The sequence below is a fragment of the Plectrocnemia conspersa genome, unplaced genomic scaffold (genome assembly GCF_051122295.1).
Source record: "Plectrocnemia conspersa isolate PC_06_02 unplaced genomic scaffold, ASM5112229v1 ptg000008l, whole genome shotgun sequence".
NCBI classification, from domain to species: Eukaryota; Metazoa; Arthropoda; class Insecta; order Trichoptera; family Polycentropodidae; genus Plectrocnemia; species Plectrocnemia conspersa.
This window is the reverse complement of record NW_028277172.1, coordinates 11,846,589-11,861,692: the sequence shown is the minus strand read 5'-3', so window position 1 is coordinate 11,861,692 and position 15,104 is coordinate 11,846,589. Positions and strand designations below refer to the sequence as shown.

General features: G+C 32.2%; 2 protein-coding genes and 1 long non-coding RNA gene across 7 annotated transcripts in view; all 3 read right to left on the bottom strand.

Moving 5' to 3' along the window:
• Positions 1-15,104, bottom strand: part of Adss (adenylosuccinate synthetase) — a 397,806-nt gene that overhangs the window by 141,752 nt on the left and 240,950 nt on the right. The window lies entirely within an intron of this gene.
• Dg (Dystroglycan) overlaps positions 1-15,104 on the bottom strand; it is a 122,171-nt gene that overhangs the window by 94,677 nt on the left and 12,390 nt on the right. The window lies entirely within an intron of this gene.
• LOC148233001 (uncharacterized) lies at positions 4,883-14,600 on the bottom strand. Its single transcript, XR_015810455.1, has 2 exons — positions 7,702-14,600; positions 4,883-7,652 (listed from the first exon to the last, which is right to left on the bottom strand). It is a non-coding gene; the product is annotated as an uncharacterized LOC148233001 (long non-coding RNA).

The following is a 15,104-nucleotide window of genomic DNA, read 5'->3' as shown; positions in this document are numbered from 1 at the left end:
CGTGCAAAAGTATGTATGTGTGTATAACTTTGTTCCTTAAAATAATAATTGCACAAGTTCTGGCGTTTTTTCACTCCGGGGAAAAATTACAAAGTGCTACATTGTATATATTTTTTAACAAATTGAAATATGTTTTCTTATTTGTTATATTATGTTCGATGCGGGGGATTAATAATTTCGTGTTTTTAAAATACACTGAATATTTTTTTACCGATTCGGAAAATTAATATTTTTTTTTTCATAAAAAGAAAATTTTCATTGAGCAAATCCATTTAATTAAAAAATCACAATACGATACTGTTGTGTCAGAGAGGCTCTTTTGATTTGATTTTGCCGATATCTTATACTCCCATTGGTGAAAACAACGAAGATATACGTGAGTATGTACATATGTAATTAGGATCTTTCACGTTACCACTCAGTGTAATATATTATTATATTTGCAGATTTTAGGTCTGCTAATCGAATATTGACTAAACATATTAAGGTATTAGCACAATACAGCGTATAAACTAGGTTTTTTGAAGATGATAATGAATAACGACAATAAACCCGTACAGTCCGAATTGCATTACTTGCTTAGTACATGAGTAGATAATTTCGCGGAATGGAGGCGTTGGTATACTAAACCAATTATTTATAAATCACTTGATATATCTTATTAATTCAATTGATAAATCTTTATAAAATTGGTATAAACATAATATGCTTTTATTTCATCATTCTTAGCAAGTAAAGATTTTTTAAATGTGAAATAAAAATGAGACAGTAATGTAGATGTTTTTGGATAATAATAATAAACTCGAGTATTAAAATATTTGTCAGAAAAAAGTCATAATCTGAATAAAGTCTAATCTATCGAACATTTTATAAAAAATTTAAGCACCTTTTTTTTATAAAATTGAACGAATTGATCAAAAATTCCATTTACATTAAATAAATAGTCATATTTAAAATCTTGATTTGAAGACTACTTATTAAAAAAAACAAAATTTTTTTTTTTTTTGAGAATCAAATAAATAACCAATATTTAACAATATTTTCTTCCAGTGGCTTTTTAGTTTTATGATCATACAAAATAAATTAATTTTTACTAACGAGTTCTTGTATTCACACAGCACCCGATTTTCTGGCTTTTGTGAATGTTTTTGTATATAAATTAACACATTTTCCTAATTTCCGAGTTTTTTTTCTATAATAGACAATTTTAGTTAGCATAAAATTTCAATCCAATGATCTATTTGATAGTATAAATAGCGAAATTTATTATGCAGTTTACTTTTTATACATTATTCTTAATGGAATAAAGAAACACCTTCATATATACATAATAATATATTTTTTTCTGTTTATGTTATATTCATATTTTGTTTGGTGTATGTATATACAATTAGCTAAATTATCTAAATAAATTAATAAAATAAATAAATATTGACGCTAATATGTACTAACATATCAACATACTAACATATATGACTATACGAAATAATTTATCAGAAAACTGTAAAATATAGCAATTTTTATTTTAAAACCTTCGTATAATTTAACTACGGCTATACTAAGCTAACTAACGTGAAGCAGCAATTTACGTATTTTTTTAGTTTAATAATGAAAAAAGATATTTCGATTCCGTTAATTTATTTGACGTAGAAGAAATGCTTTTATATATAAAATAAGGATAGGGGCGCTTCTTATGCCAATCAGATTATAAAAAATCAGCTGCGGTACCTCACGATAGTGAGGGACCGACAGCTAATATACAATATAAACAAATTGTAAATACAGAAAGCGAGATAATTTCTGAAACAAACAAGAAAGCAATTTTAATGAAACTCCATCCTCAAATAGATATTTCTATCAAATTATACCTGATAAAGAAAATATTTTCACTTAAAATATTTAATTATGAAACGTATTCATCGCTATACGGCGTTTATGAAATTATTTGCAAAAGTAAAGAAAATTAAAATCAAAAACAAGAAAAATAATGTATAGAAAAAATAGTAAAAAACAACACACCTTATTAAAATTGGAACTCTTTTTAGATTATGTTTAAGTATTTTCTTTAATATTCAGATTTAATCACGCAAGAAAATATTTACGATTATGAATCAATGAAGATTTTATATTTATCGTAATCAAGTAAAAATGGTTTCGTGTAACATAAATTGTAGTGACAATTCGGAAATTAAATTGTCACACATTTTATTTATTTATTTTAATTTTATGATTGCTGAAGCAAAGCTAATCAAAACTCATTGTACACCTAATAACTAAGTACGGTTTCCATGAGTGGCATCTCAATATTAATTTCAACATATTGCACATAGAACTTTGTACAAAGTGTATCCGAGAGTAATAACATTCAGAACTTCGTAAACATCCAGAAAACATGTGATGTATTACGGTCGAAATGTGCTATCATCGCTCAAATTTATGTGACAGTACACAAACGTACGGAATTATGTTGAATACGATATTATGCGTGTCGTGCGATATAACGTATACAACTATACAACGTATTCCATTTCCAATTTGTCGTCGCTAGTTCAAGGTAAGGATTTTTGTAAAAACGATACACTATCGAAGGCCAGCTTGATCGGAAGGAGTCAATATGGCAAACGTCGGCACGTTCGATTCAGTTGGGTAAGCGAACGGAGAAATAATATCGTGCGAAGAGAAATTGCAGAGAAAACGCGGGTCCCGTCAACAGCATCCCCTAATATGTTCTGTAATCAATCAATCAGACGGTTGACCGTGAGTGAACTCACGTACACGTTATACGTGCAATATAAATGTACGTTACTGTGTGTGCGTTTGTAAATAAATATATAGTGTATTTTCGCTGGTAAATTCAGTTCTAGAGAATTTTTCAAGTGCGATGTTTCCGTCACATTCACTTTAAGTTTACGAGTGGAGAATAAATCTTTACATATTGTTGCAGGGGGTTACATCACGTTCTAAAAAAATGTCTTTCCTTTTATAGCACAATGTTGATTATGCTAATTTAACTGATAATGTCTACATTTTTAAAGGCAAGTTAAACAAAAACCTTAAAAATAACGCTTAAAGAAAATATTTATGGGGTAAGTGTTTCGCAGAAGGTGATTTTAAATATATTCTTTAAAAAAAATAGCTTGAATAAAATTTGAGGATTATTTGGGTGTATTTTTATGGAAAATTTCAAAAATGTACATTTGGAAAGATATTTCCTCAATATACTTTATGTAAAAAAGCGGCACGATATGCAATTCATTAAACAGTGCAAATTTACAAAAATATAATTATTATAAACTGCCATTTATGAATTGATATATATGCTTCTCAAATTCCGTTCCTCTTCTATTTGAATATAAATAAAATAATATATATAATTTTCTTTGACTCAATTATTTAATGGAATTTAACTTTTCCAAAGCATGTAAATTGAGTCTTCTCCATAAAATATTTGCCATTATAAACAAGGCCACGCAACTATTCATAGTATTTCTTTGAAGATCATACATTTTCAGAGGAAGTTTATAGACTATATTAAACCGCGCAGTGAGACAAGATATTATTATTTTTATATATGACACTACTTAATTATTGAAGAAACAGTGCAACTTTTATTTAGGAAACGCTGAATTGCCATTTTTTAAGATATATTTAATGATGTGTGTATGTTATAAGCGACTGCCCAATCTGCCTAGTATGTCACTGACTTAAAAACTAGGTTGAACATATTTTTCATTGTGTTTTGCGCAGAAACTCGAAAATCAATGGGTTCCGCTAAACATATACTGATGCTAAAAGAAGCTGTTCTTTGTTGAGCTTGTAGGATTCTCACTTGCGCCATAAGTCGCAATTTATATGTCACCATAACGACCACTAGAACAACGAAAAGTGAATCTCAAACGCTTAGAATGTTTGATCACATATTACACAACATGAGAGAGATATTGTTAACACAAGAATAGCGTCAAAAATTGTAAATATCGCACAATCCGCCACCACCCATTATCATTACCGAAAACCTATCCTAGTATGAGAGGACACGCGTTAGACAACACATCACTACGCGTGTATTACCATTGTTCTACGAACTATCTGGTTAACGATCGGCAAAGTTTGAATTTTCCTGTATTTTTAATATTGTAATATATTTTCATATAAATATCTCCAGTAAATGTACAGTAATGAAGGAAGTTTGAGTTCCATGATAGATTATCCTGGATCGGAAAAGCATCTGTAATTCGCTATCAATGCATTGTTTTTATAATAATAATGTTAGATGACTCGGTGCATACCTTTTGTTAAAGTTCGATAACATCTTAGGTAAGGAAATATTTGATATTTTCAATTTTCCCGATATTCTGCGATATTTTCGTATGTTTTTCCAGAATCTAAAAGCAATCCCGTTGACGCTTTCGCGCCTCGGCGCCTTTTGATGGGTCATCCGCGAAATCTCGGCGAGGTGACGCTCCCAGCATCCGTCTCCTCTCTTTCTCTCTTTAAGCGTTTGTTGTTATGCATCGTACAGTATACGCAGTTTGTGTACGCTTTGGAAAGAAAATTCAATTCCGAGTTCGTGACGCTCAACATTTGAGTCGCGTTTGCGTAGGCGTCTTCAAACGTTTCTTTATTTAATATACATAATAACTAAGCGGGAAAGTGATAGTGAAGTCCAGTAGTCTACAATAAAACCTCGATAAAACGGACAAAATATCTGGTCAAATGTGAAAATTGTTAAGAACATCCATACATGTTTAAATCACCACTTGTATACAATTTTCTGCTCATGATTATCACGTCATACCTCTAACTTTATACCTACATACAAATAAAATAAAAAATTGCATTCTTTTTTAGTGAAATAAAATCACATTATTTTTTTAATCCATTTATGGAAACTTCACTGACATTGTATTGGGTCGTTTATTTTCTTACTAAAAAAAACACTTTCGGAAAATCTACTTTTATATTACGGACTTTCGGCTTTAACGTACACCCGCATTAGTCTGTTATATCGAGGTTTTACTGTACTTAGCTATAATAATATTACGTGAATATTATTACTCTCGTTCTTAAAAATATTGTATTACATAATGGCATGATGATAATCAAAACAGTAGAAGCATCTATCACTGATTATATTTTAAGGAAAAATAGTAGTAAATTCTTCGTCGACATACATATGAATGTATTACCTTAAGCATTCTCCAATATATATCTTAAGTGATGCTAATTTTAATTACACGGTTTTAAGTCAAACGCCACAAAACAGTAATGGGAAACAATCAAAATTCATTTACGAGCGTCGTTCTCTAGATTCAATTTGACTGAACCTATATAAACGATAAACTATACGCTCAACGGTAAACCGTTTTGTTGTTCAGTTTTCAATGCACGTGAATATACGTATATTTTATGTACTACATACACACATAAGTAGTCGATACGACGCTTTCGCCGAACATAAACCCAGAAGAACCCTTCCGAAAGCGTTGTGTTGAAAGACTGATTACTCTGCGAAAATGCCCCTTCAAAAACGCCGCAATTTTGGAAAGCAGCAGCAAGGGATATAAGGCGCCTATGGGGAAAATCTATTCTTGATGGATTATGCCCCGTTTTGTGGGGGTGTAGCGATTGAATTTGTACGCTCCTTAATGCCACGATAAGGTCGTCCCGATGACCGAAGGCAACAACAAAGTTGCCTCGACCGCGAATGGATTATTTCGACAATAAAAACAAAGTTGCTCTCTTGATTGCGTGAGATCACACGCGAAAATAAAATATGCGAGAGGCGAGATAAATTTATCGTCGAGTCGAATCGGGCACAAAGCGGCAGAGTTATCAAATTCTTATGGGGCACCAACGGCTCTGGCAAAGGGCGGTTTGTGCACCGTAAAATATCGCAGGACACAAACAATACCCTATCCCCTGTTTTTGTTCTGTAACACAAACGCTTCGGCTAATAAAGCCGAACGTGTGTGTGTTGTATGTACATGTAGTTCAATTCAGAATACTGTTATTGCTTTTCAATAGTGGCACTAAAAGCGTGTATATGTCACATGTATGTATAGAATAAAAAAATAAACAAAGGTAACGCAGCACTGATATTTGAGATGATCAAAGCCGAGCCATTTAACTCCCACCATAATATTCTCGATGTTTTTTTTTCACATTTTACCGGATTGTGACGAAATGCTAAAAGGTTAATAAAATATCGAGTGTAAGTATGTGGTGTTAAAAGCACACATTCAATAATTGAGTATAAATAAATATGAAGCACATCGACATAAAGAGGCGTTAAAAACATTTTCAATATATAACGCTGACACTAAATTTGCCTCACATAGTTCAATAAAACGTCACCGGTTAGGCGAGAACTTCATGAAGATGGCCTTTGAACTAAACATCCCGGAACCACCATAAAGTTGCTTAAAGCTGCAATACAGACAGAAGTTATTGCCTACGTCGCAACGGGGCTCTCTCAAAGCATTTCAAACGTCTCAGCAGGCATAAACACAGTTGTATGTATGAGTCTAACATCATTACGGCGCGTTCACAAAATCAATATTAAAAATAAATTAGACGCGAAAATTATTATATTACCGACGTAAACTGTGAATGTATGCCTGAGTAACGTGCAATACCTTTCCTGACGACGGGAGTAAACTTCAGTGTGAAACGGCCCTAACGTGCTGCGATAAAACCCTATATAAAAATATATTAAATCTGAGACGTGCTGTAAAATAGTCGCGTCGCCATGGAGACTGCGTTCATGTGTAATCATACGCGGATAGGCGAACTTAAAAAATGGCATTTACGAGCGTCACGTACACTTGGTTGTATATTGTAAAGGCGGTAAGATGGCTGATAACTGAATCGGACACACTAACATTTTTATAGTGAAAGGGTACGTTTTAGGCAATGTGTGAGAAGAACGAACTAATATTGACAGAACGAAAACATTCGTATTAAAAAACGCCTCACAACAGCTGATACAAATCTCACAGTTGTCATTTTTTTCTATCGACTTTGACTGACTTTATGATATGAAATGAAAAAAATGATATAAAAACATACCATTGTGGTTAAAAATTAATGCAAAAAAATTAAAAAAACCTTTTACAATTTAAGAAAAGAAGAATAAAAATACAGAAAGCAAACAAACACCAATAAACTGAGTACATATAATTGGAGAACTGAAATTATTGGTATGTTGTCTATAGCCTCAAAAGAAATATGTGCCTTGGCATTTTGTGCTTGAATTTAAATTAAATGTTGTTTTTATCGTACTAACTAACTGTAGTTTTAGAACTTTCATTAGGTTAGGTTTGACGTTTCGCAACTGTCAAATTGAGTTTCATAGACATTTTGGAACAGCATGTAATTTCACTAGTAGTAATATGTATCCACCGGTGAAAATGCATTTGAATATGATTTCACTGAAACAGTTATTGATCTTATATTTATACTAGTCAAGATACAGGATAATCAAATTCTAGTTTCCTATGTTAGAAGCACTGTAAATCAGACAGCTGTCAATAATCACGCGTGTTTAGTGTTAAATGTCAAAAGTTTGCAACAACATATTTACGAAATGGATTGCTTAACCACTGTTAAAATTGTTCATTTGTTCTACAGAAATAACAATTCTGTACGAACTGTATATCGAAATTTACGGGAAGATTATGGCCAATTTCATCTTTCTACTGAGCGAACAATTCGCAACGTAGTGAAACAATTTGAAGAGACTAGAAGCGTTGAAGATAGGGTAAGGCTTGTGCATCATCGTTACGCCCGTTCATCAGCGTTCGCGGCTTTTGCGCTTTTCTTGTGGCTCTCTTTGGCGCATTTTGCACCTACACCCGTATCAAATTTAGATAACACAAGCCAAGAGTACATGGACAGCAAAGAATTTACGCAGATTGGGTGTTAGAGCAGCAGGAAGTTGACGCTGATTTTTTACAGAAAATCTTCTTCTTTGATGAGGCACATTTCCACTTTTCTGGGTATGTTAATAAGCAAAATTGCCACAAATTAGGTAAGGAAAAACTTCACGTGATTCACGAGAGACCATTCCATGCCCAAAAAGTGACTGTTTAGTGCGCATTGTGGTCAGGCAGCGTCATTGGGTCATATTTTTGAGAACGATAAAGGTCGGACTGTAACAGTTAATAGTGAGCGGACTGTAACAGTTAACAGTGAATAATCACAGATTATTTTTGGTATTACTTGAAACACAGGTAAACTTTGCTATTTTTAATGCAAAAGTGCACACGGAATTTTGAAGCGTCACTGAAAATGTTGAATAAAAAAATATGATTTAATTGAAACTAGTGCAGCGTAGCGCGTTTACAAATGCTTCTCAAACTATGTGTTTATAATGCATAGATCAACTCGTCTGTTGATTTGTAGTGTGCCAGTGTAATAACAGCATATTAGGAACGGTGTTTCATAAAATTTATAACACATCCATGTGTGTATTTTGAGTCGGTAGGAGTGATTAGATCCTGGCAAACTAATTACCCCAATCCGAGCTTGAGCGATGATGAAATTTTCTAAAAACGTTGACGGCACACCGAGCAGAATTAATTGACATGTTTACGCTAAATCATTCGGCCCAGGACGGGGGTGGCTCAGCGCTAAGCCGCCGCAAACAAATTTCGCGATAATTGCGAATTATGCTAAGTGCGAAAGTTCGCCGGGAAGGTCGCGCAATAAATATGTAGCGAGGCAGGTGAGTTTATCTAACGAGATCATATTTCCGCTTAATAATTGAGGCGCGGCGATCGATGCGCGAGGGGGATGAACGTTAAAAATAAAACGTTAACAATATAATAAATACTCGGAAAATTTTAAAGATATTTTTCTTTATCGACGCTTCGAGCAAAATTTCGTCTCGATTTTGAACAACAATAAAGACGTAGCACACAACAACCATGAAAGGTCCTTCGTCGCAACTCTAGAAACGACCCTTGCGAATTAATTAACCCTACCGTGTCCCGACGCGGAAACAATACAATATTCATGAGAGTTATTTATTGCAGCAGTTATAATTCTCGCCAGAGCGTTTCGGCACAATTTTAAATCTCGTATATTTTAAAATATATACGGGCAGATTTTTTTGCTTTTCTGAGTTTTTGCCCTTTTTAATGAAGGCGTTTTATTTTACGAGCCGTAGTTATTATGCGTTGTTCGCGAAGCAAATTAATAAAGACAGTATGGAATGGTTATTGCTTGGATTTCGGCACAAGGTTCCATTGAAATAGTGATTCTAGTATTTTTAAACATATAATATGTACATATACTGTAAGATCAAATCTATATTAAAAATAAGATTAAAAATATATCACTACTCCTGTAGTGATTTATTTTTTGAAACATAGGAACAAGCCATCTGTCCCGATCACCAGTAACGTGATGGATACTAATATTATGTTTAGTTTCAGTATAAACTTTTTATAGAAACTAAAATTATGTTAGCTCTATCTTGAGACTCAAATCCGAGCATATTCATCCGTTTTATCCGAGCATATTCACTATTTGCATTCGAATATTTGTCCAATATTTCATATAAATGTATGTAATATTTATGCAATGGATGAATATTGTACTATCTTGAGACACAGTTCAACAACATAGGTAGTCAACATTTTTCTATAGCAAATTGTGCGCTTTTTGTTTTATAAAATTTATCTACTTATCTTAAAGCTATTTGTGACAGCAATGACCAAACTAAAGCCAACAAACGGTCGTATACAAAATAATGAAACATATATGTTTTTTTATTATTTTTAGCATAGAAATACATATGTATTACCTGTATTCATTATTCAAACTGTATTTTTTGATTTTTCATACCTTGACGAATATACATATATGAAAAATCGAATATGTATCGTTTACTATTCGATATTCGAATAGTAAATAATAACGAATATTTGCAAACGATTTTAAAGCCGACGTCGTTCGGACAACGAGGAATAATATTTTAGGAATTAAAATAAATGGTCCTTTGAAAGAATTTTCAAATTTATTTTAGGGGGCCAAAGTTGCAAATTAATCAGACGTGTTTCCGTTGTCTGCTTGTCACGAGCGGCAACATGAATAATTCAGAAATCACTAACATTTAATCAATCGGTAAATATTACTATTTAACAGGATGTTTGCTTCAAAAATAAGATAACACAATTTATATTTAAATCAATGAAATATATCTGAAAATATTATCGAAGCAAAAATGAATCATATAATGATACATAGCATTAATATAATATTATAAAAATCCTTCTTATTAGCATTGTGTATATATCGATTGATGGCTTAGTGTACAGATGTTGCATGTCAATTTTCTTCGGCTTGGACTTATGATGTAAAAATATTTTTAGAACCAATATAATTTAGTTATTAAAGTACTGCCTGTACGCTGGAATGTTGGACTTGAAACATTTGTGCACATATAATTTTGCCTTCTAAAAATATTTTTGCATCATTAAGTCCGAACTGAAGAAAAGTGGACATGCATTCTCTGTGCACTAAGCCATCAATATATTTTGTATACTTGTTTCAAATAAAAATTAAAATGTCTTCATAAAATAAATAAAATAGCAAAACAGTATCTTCATAATGTGATTCCAGAATATATTTTAGACCTGATTTTAAACGACTAATTTTTAAAATTAAATGCTACCCCTTTATAACAATTCGGATTAAAAATTAAATTTACAATAATGAGTAGAATAATGTAGTCAAATATCACAGAAGTCGCATTCAAACGAAAACAACTACACTCTACGGGTCAAAATAATTAAAATGTGACTATTAAAAAGATTATTCGGGCAAGCGAATATATTTGGTCCTAACAACCATATACGTGGTCTAGTCTTGACATCGTAACACGTTAAAAAAATGATATTTGCAGAACTGAAATGGGTCACTTCAAATCATCAAACGGGTCACTTGGTGACCCGCGGGTCATAGGTTGCCGAGCCCTGTTGTAGAGTGTATGTTGTTCCTTTAGTTTTAGTATGAGTCTTTAACCGTTTGTAACCGAGTCGCGACCGTATTGCCACGAGCTTCCTACGAAGCTCTTGGAAAATCGCATTTATGCTTTGAAAAGATATTACAAGACATTAGGAATATAAAGCTATCTATGTTGAATGAAAATTAAATGTTAACTTTTCAACGTCGCCAGGGCTGTCATATGCAACTTGTGCCTTTGTAATTTTTAATAACAATAGTTGGAATTACGGTCGTATATTATGCCAAGGTGCTTTGGCACATAAAGGGTTAAAGAGAACAAACTCGAATATGATGATAATTTGTTATAATGAACGCGAATAATCGAAGGACTAGAAAGGATTGATTTACTTCGATGGATTACAGAGCGTTGAGTAACAAAGGGCTCGTGTATTTACATATATCAGAAATGTCAATAACAGCTGTTGCAAAAATTATAATGATAAAAAACTTTTTATATTAGAAAAACGTTCGCGAATAGTCAAATTTAATGCGTAACTTTGTGTAAAGCCACCATCATTTTTGCAATCTGCCGATTCTCACACGGAGCGGTTTTTATCTGATTATTAATATAATTGTAAGATTACCAAAGCAAAAATAAGGCCGATCAGAGTAGTTGAGAAAATCTTTTTTTTTTGAAAACAATTTTTTGCCAATAAAATACATACAACCTTTATTAAAAGCTTCGAATAAAGCATGCATGTTTTCAAATATCTAGCACGGATCCGCCCTTTCTTACACAGCAGTATAGAACAAATGCAGCGATTATGAGAAATTTTCTAAATTTTCTTGAGAAATTCTCGAGAAGAAACACTATTCTCCACCTCTACTACCTTTTGAATATATTGGAATGAATCGTAATAATTGCCTTCCACTAAACCCAGTATTTTTACAGGAAGGTATAATAATATGCCCTAACTTACTCTTAGGAATATCATGTAGGTGCATACTTTTTTGTGATTTATTATATAACAGTTGATTTTTTTTATATTTATTTAACACTTACTATTAATTTTGCTGTTTTAACTAAACACTAACACCACACTCAAAAATGAAAAATCCTTGTCAATATTTTTATTTAAACTATTAAGATAAATGGTTAAAAAATCTGTTATTGCGTTAACAGGTTGGTATGCTGATTAAGCATAATTCAGCTTAACATTGTATTAAGAAAATAAAATCTGTATAAACATTTTCAGCATCGCTTACACGGGAATAAGTCGTACTTGTTGTTTCCGTAAATTCCACTTAAACCTAACACATCCTCGGTCGCAATTAGTTCAAATTATCAAACTTCTGCTGTAATTCCAAATGCGCGCGGATAATATACATACGTATGTTCATGCGTACGATTTTTGGATGGTACGTCTTTGTAGATAAATAAATCGTTACAAGAGCAGTAAGTCGTTCTCCTTCAATCGATTGGCAACACAGCAATTGGCTATTATGACATGGCGTGACACCACCGCTGCAAACGGTCATCCCGCGAATCAACTGGACATCTTGATGGTCAGTCGCCTCGTTAAGTGGACAATAGCACCGGCGTCGGTTTTTGCTTCAATTTCTCGAGCAAAGAAATTGAACACGTCATCGTCGTTTTCGCCCTCTATCATTTTGTGGCTAGAGGAAAAACCGCACAAAAAGGAAGAGAGATTAATAAAAGATCCCTTGGCGGCGGTGGTGGCGGAGCACGTTAGTGCCTCTCCTCCCCGTTAGCTGCCTAATGGCACCTATTTTTGTATTTTTTTCCTTTCAGACAGGCCTAGAGCAGGGCCGTAAATAAATACGCCAAGCAAACCCGGTGTGTAATAACCACGCGTTAACTAAACTCGCACTCTTTATCTTGACGCGCGTATTTCACCTGTGCGTAACGCCTCAAAAACGCGAGCAAACAGGGGAGAATTATGGTGCTCCGAATCCCGGTATGATTTGCTATTTAGACGGTCGTAAAAGTCAGCACGTAAATTCGGCTCATATTGAAAATAAACTCAAAGAGTGCATGAACTATTTCCAAGAATGAAAGCAATGACTGTCGAGTTGCACTTTATCAATTAAACCAGTCTCGGCTGGTACAATTGAGTCAATGCCACTGATAAATTGGTATCTATCACTTTCAAATGCATTTACAAAATAGTTAATGTGTACGATAACAGCATTTGAATCCTACCATAAACAATAAAAATCCTACCATATATTTAATCAGACATCGTCATCAGTGTTCAGATCTATTTTTGGTGAGAGCACTTTCATTGAAAAAGGATAAATCATATAACATTTTATGATTTGTAGAATGTTCCTATCTGTAAACTCGATATTACAATATTGTAAAATTTGACATTTGATAGTTATATATAATACTTGATTAACGATATGTACAAGGGATATTCAAAAAGTCCAATAATTCCGTTTTAAAAATAACAATTTAGGACATTGCTTATAAATTTCATTAACCAAATTAAATGTTTTAAATTATTTAATGTATGATAACAAAAAGCCTTCCACTTATTTATTCGCCATAAACATTATTTCTTCCTGCTTTAAATTCACGACACCGTCCTGGCTGTTAATATCTTTATTGCCATAAATAAAACAAGGCGATGAATTTCAGCAGCAGTTTCTTTTTTTGTACAAAATAAACGAATCTTTTATTTGGTGGAAATATGGATTGACATCATGTCAATGACATGGCAATTGATTTTCTCTTATTGAGAGAAAAATAAGATGTGTCATTCTATTGTTTTTCAGCATCAAAAAAGTTAATGAAATTATTTTTGAACGCATCTCTACATGCGAATAAATTTAAGGTACGCGGAGTGCGACTAACCACAACCTCCTTCCCATAAGACGCTGGAGACAATCAATAGTTTCGCTTCGGGTTTCCTGATCGCAACTGTCACTTGCGATAGCACAAGTAGGAGGTCGAGCTAAGCTTCTAATGCGAAAGCAAAATCACGATTCATAATTGATTAAGAGGCAAAACGCGTTGTGCAATAATTGACTGCTCATGGCCATTTTAAACACACATTTGTTGCAACTAAAGCCTGACAAAATCGTTTATCATTAAAACATTTATCTTTACTTATGTGATTATTACAACACATACTTCTTTTTAATTCATAGCATATGTTACACATGTAAGCATTTTAATAGAATAAAGTAAATTAAAATATATAAGCAATTTTAAAAACAAGTAATAAGTAATATATAGAGTTACTGGTTTTTAAATTTTTATTTGCAATTATATAAATAGTCAAATGTCAGATAATTAATTTGTATGGAGATTTCGACATTTGCCTGGAAGAGGGATTGCAATAATACAGAAATTTTCAAATTTTTTGTAACAATAAGTCTATGACAAAATAAAGTTATCGACTGTTTCTGGATGCCTCCAGAATACCAGGGTCCAGAGCACCAATCGCCAATTTTTTCTAATAAAATATGTTACTCATTCTTTTTTTGTCAGTTACGATTATCTGAAAGAACCTTTTGAGAAAGGAATGCATGGCATAGACAATTGTTAATTTAGTAGTTAAAATGCGATATATTAAAAAAAACAGATTTATATGATTGATGATTGTGAAACTTATGTCATTGAGATGTGATTTATTTATATTATTTTATTTTAATCAGACCATTTAATATTTATTTTAGAATATAGTATTTATATTTATTTTCGAAAGATTTATCTCTAGTATAGTTATTTATCTCTACTCATGTTATAAATAACATTAATTAAATTTGAATTATAAATGTTTATGAAATATTATAGAAAAACAATACTTAAATACTTCATAACCTATTTAGTCCCAGACAATTCGACCTTACATATGCGATTTTTTAAAAATACATTTTGATGTGTTTTATTGAATTGACACTATTTTTGGGTACTCTCAATGAGGTAAGGTAATGAGAAGAAAAAATATTTAATTGTTACAGCAATAAAAAAAATATTAAATTTTTTTATATTTATTAACTAAAAAAATTAAAGAAAAATTAAGTTTGATGTAAAAAAAACACATTTTTATTACTACTTATTTTAGTTGGTAGCATAAAAAAGAACATTGCAGTATTTTACAATGAAAAAGTATTTTTTT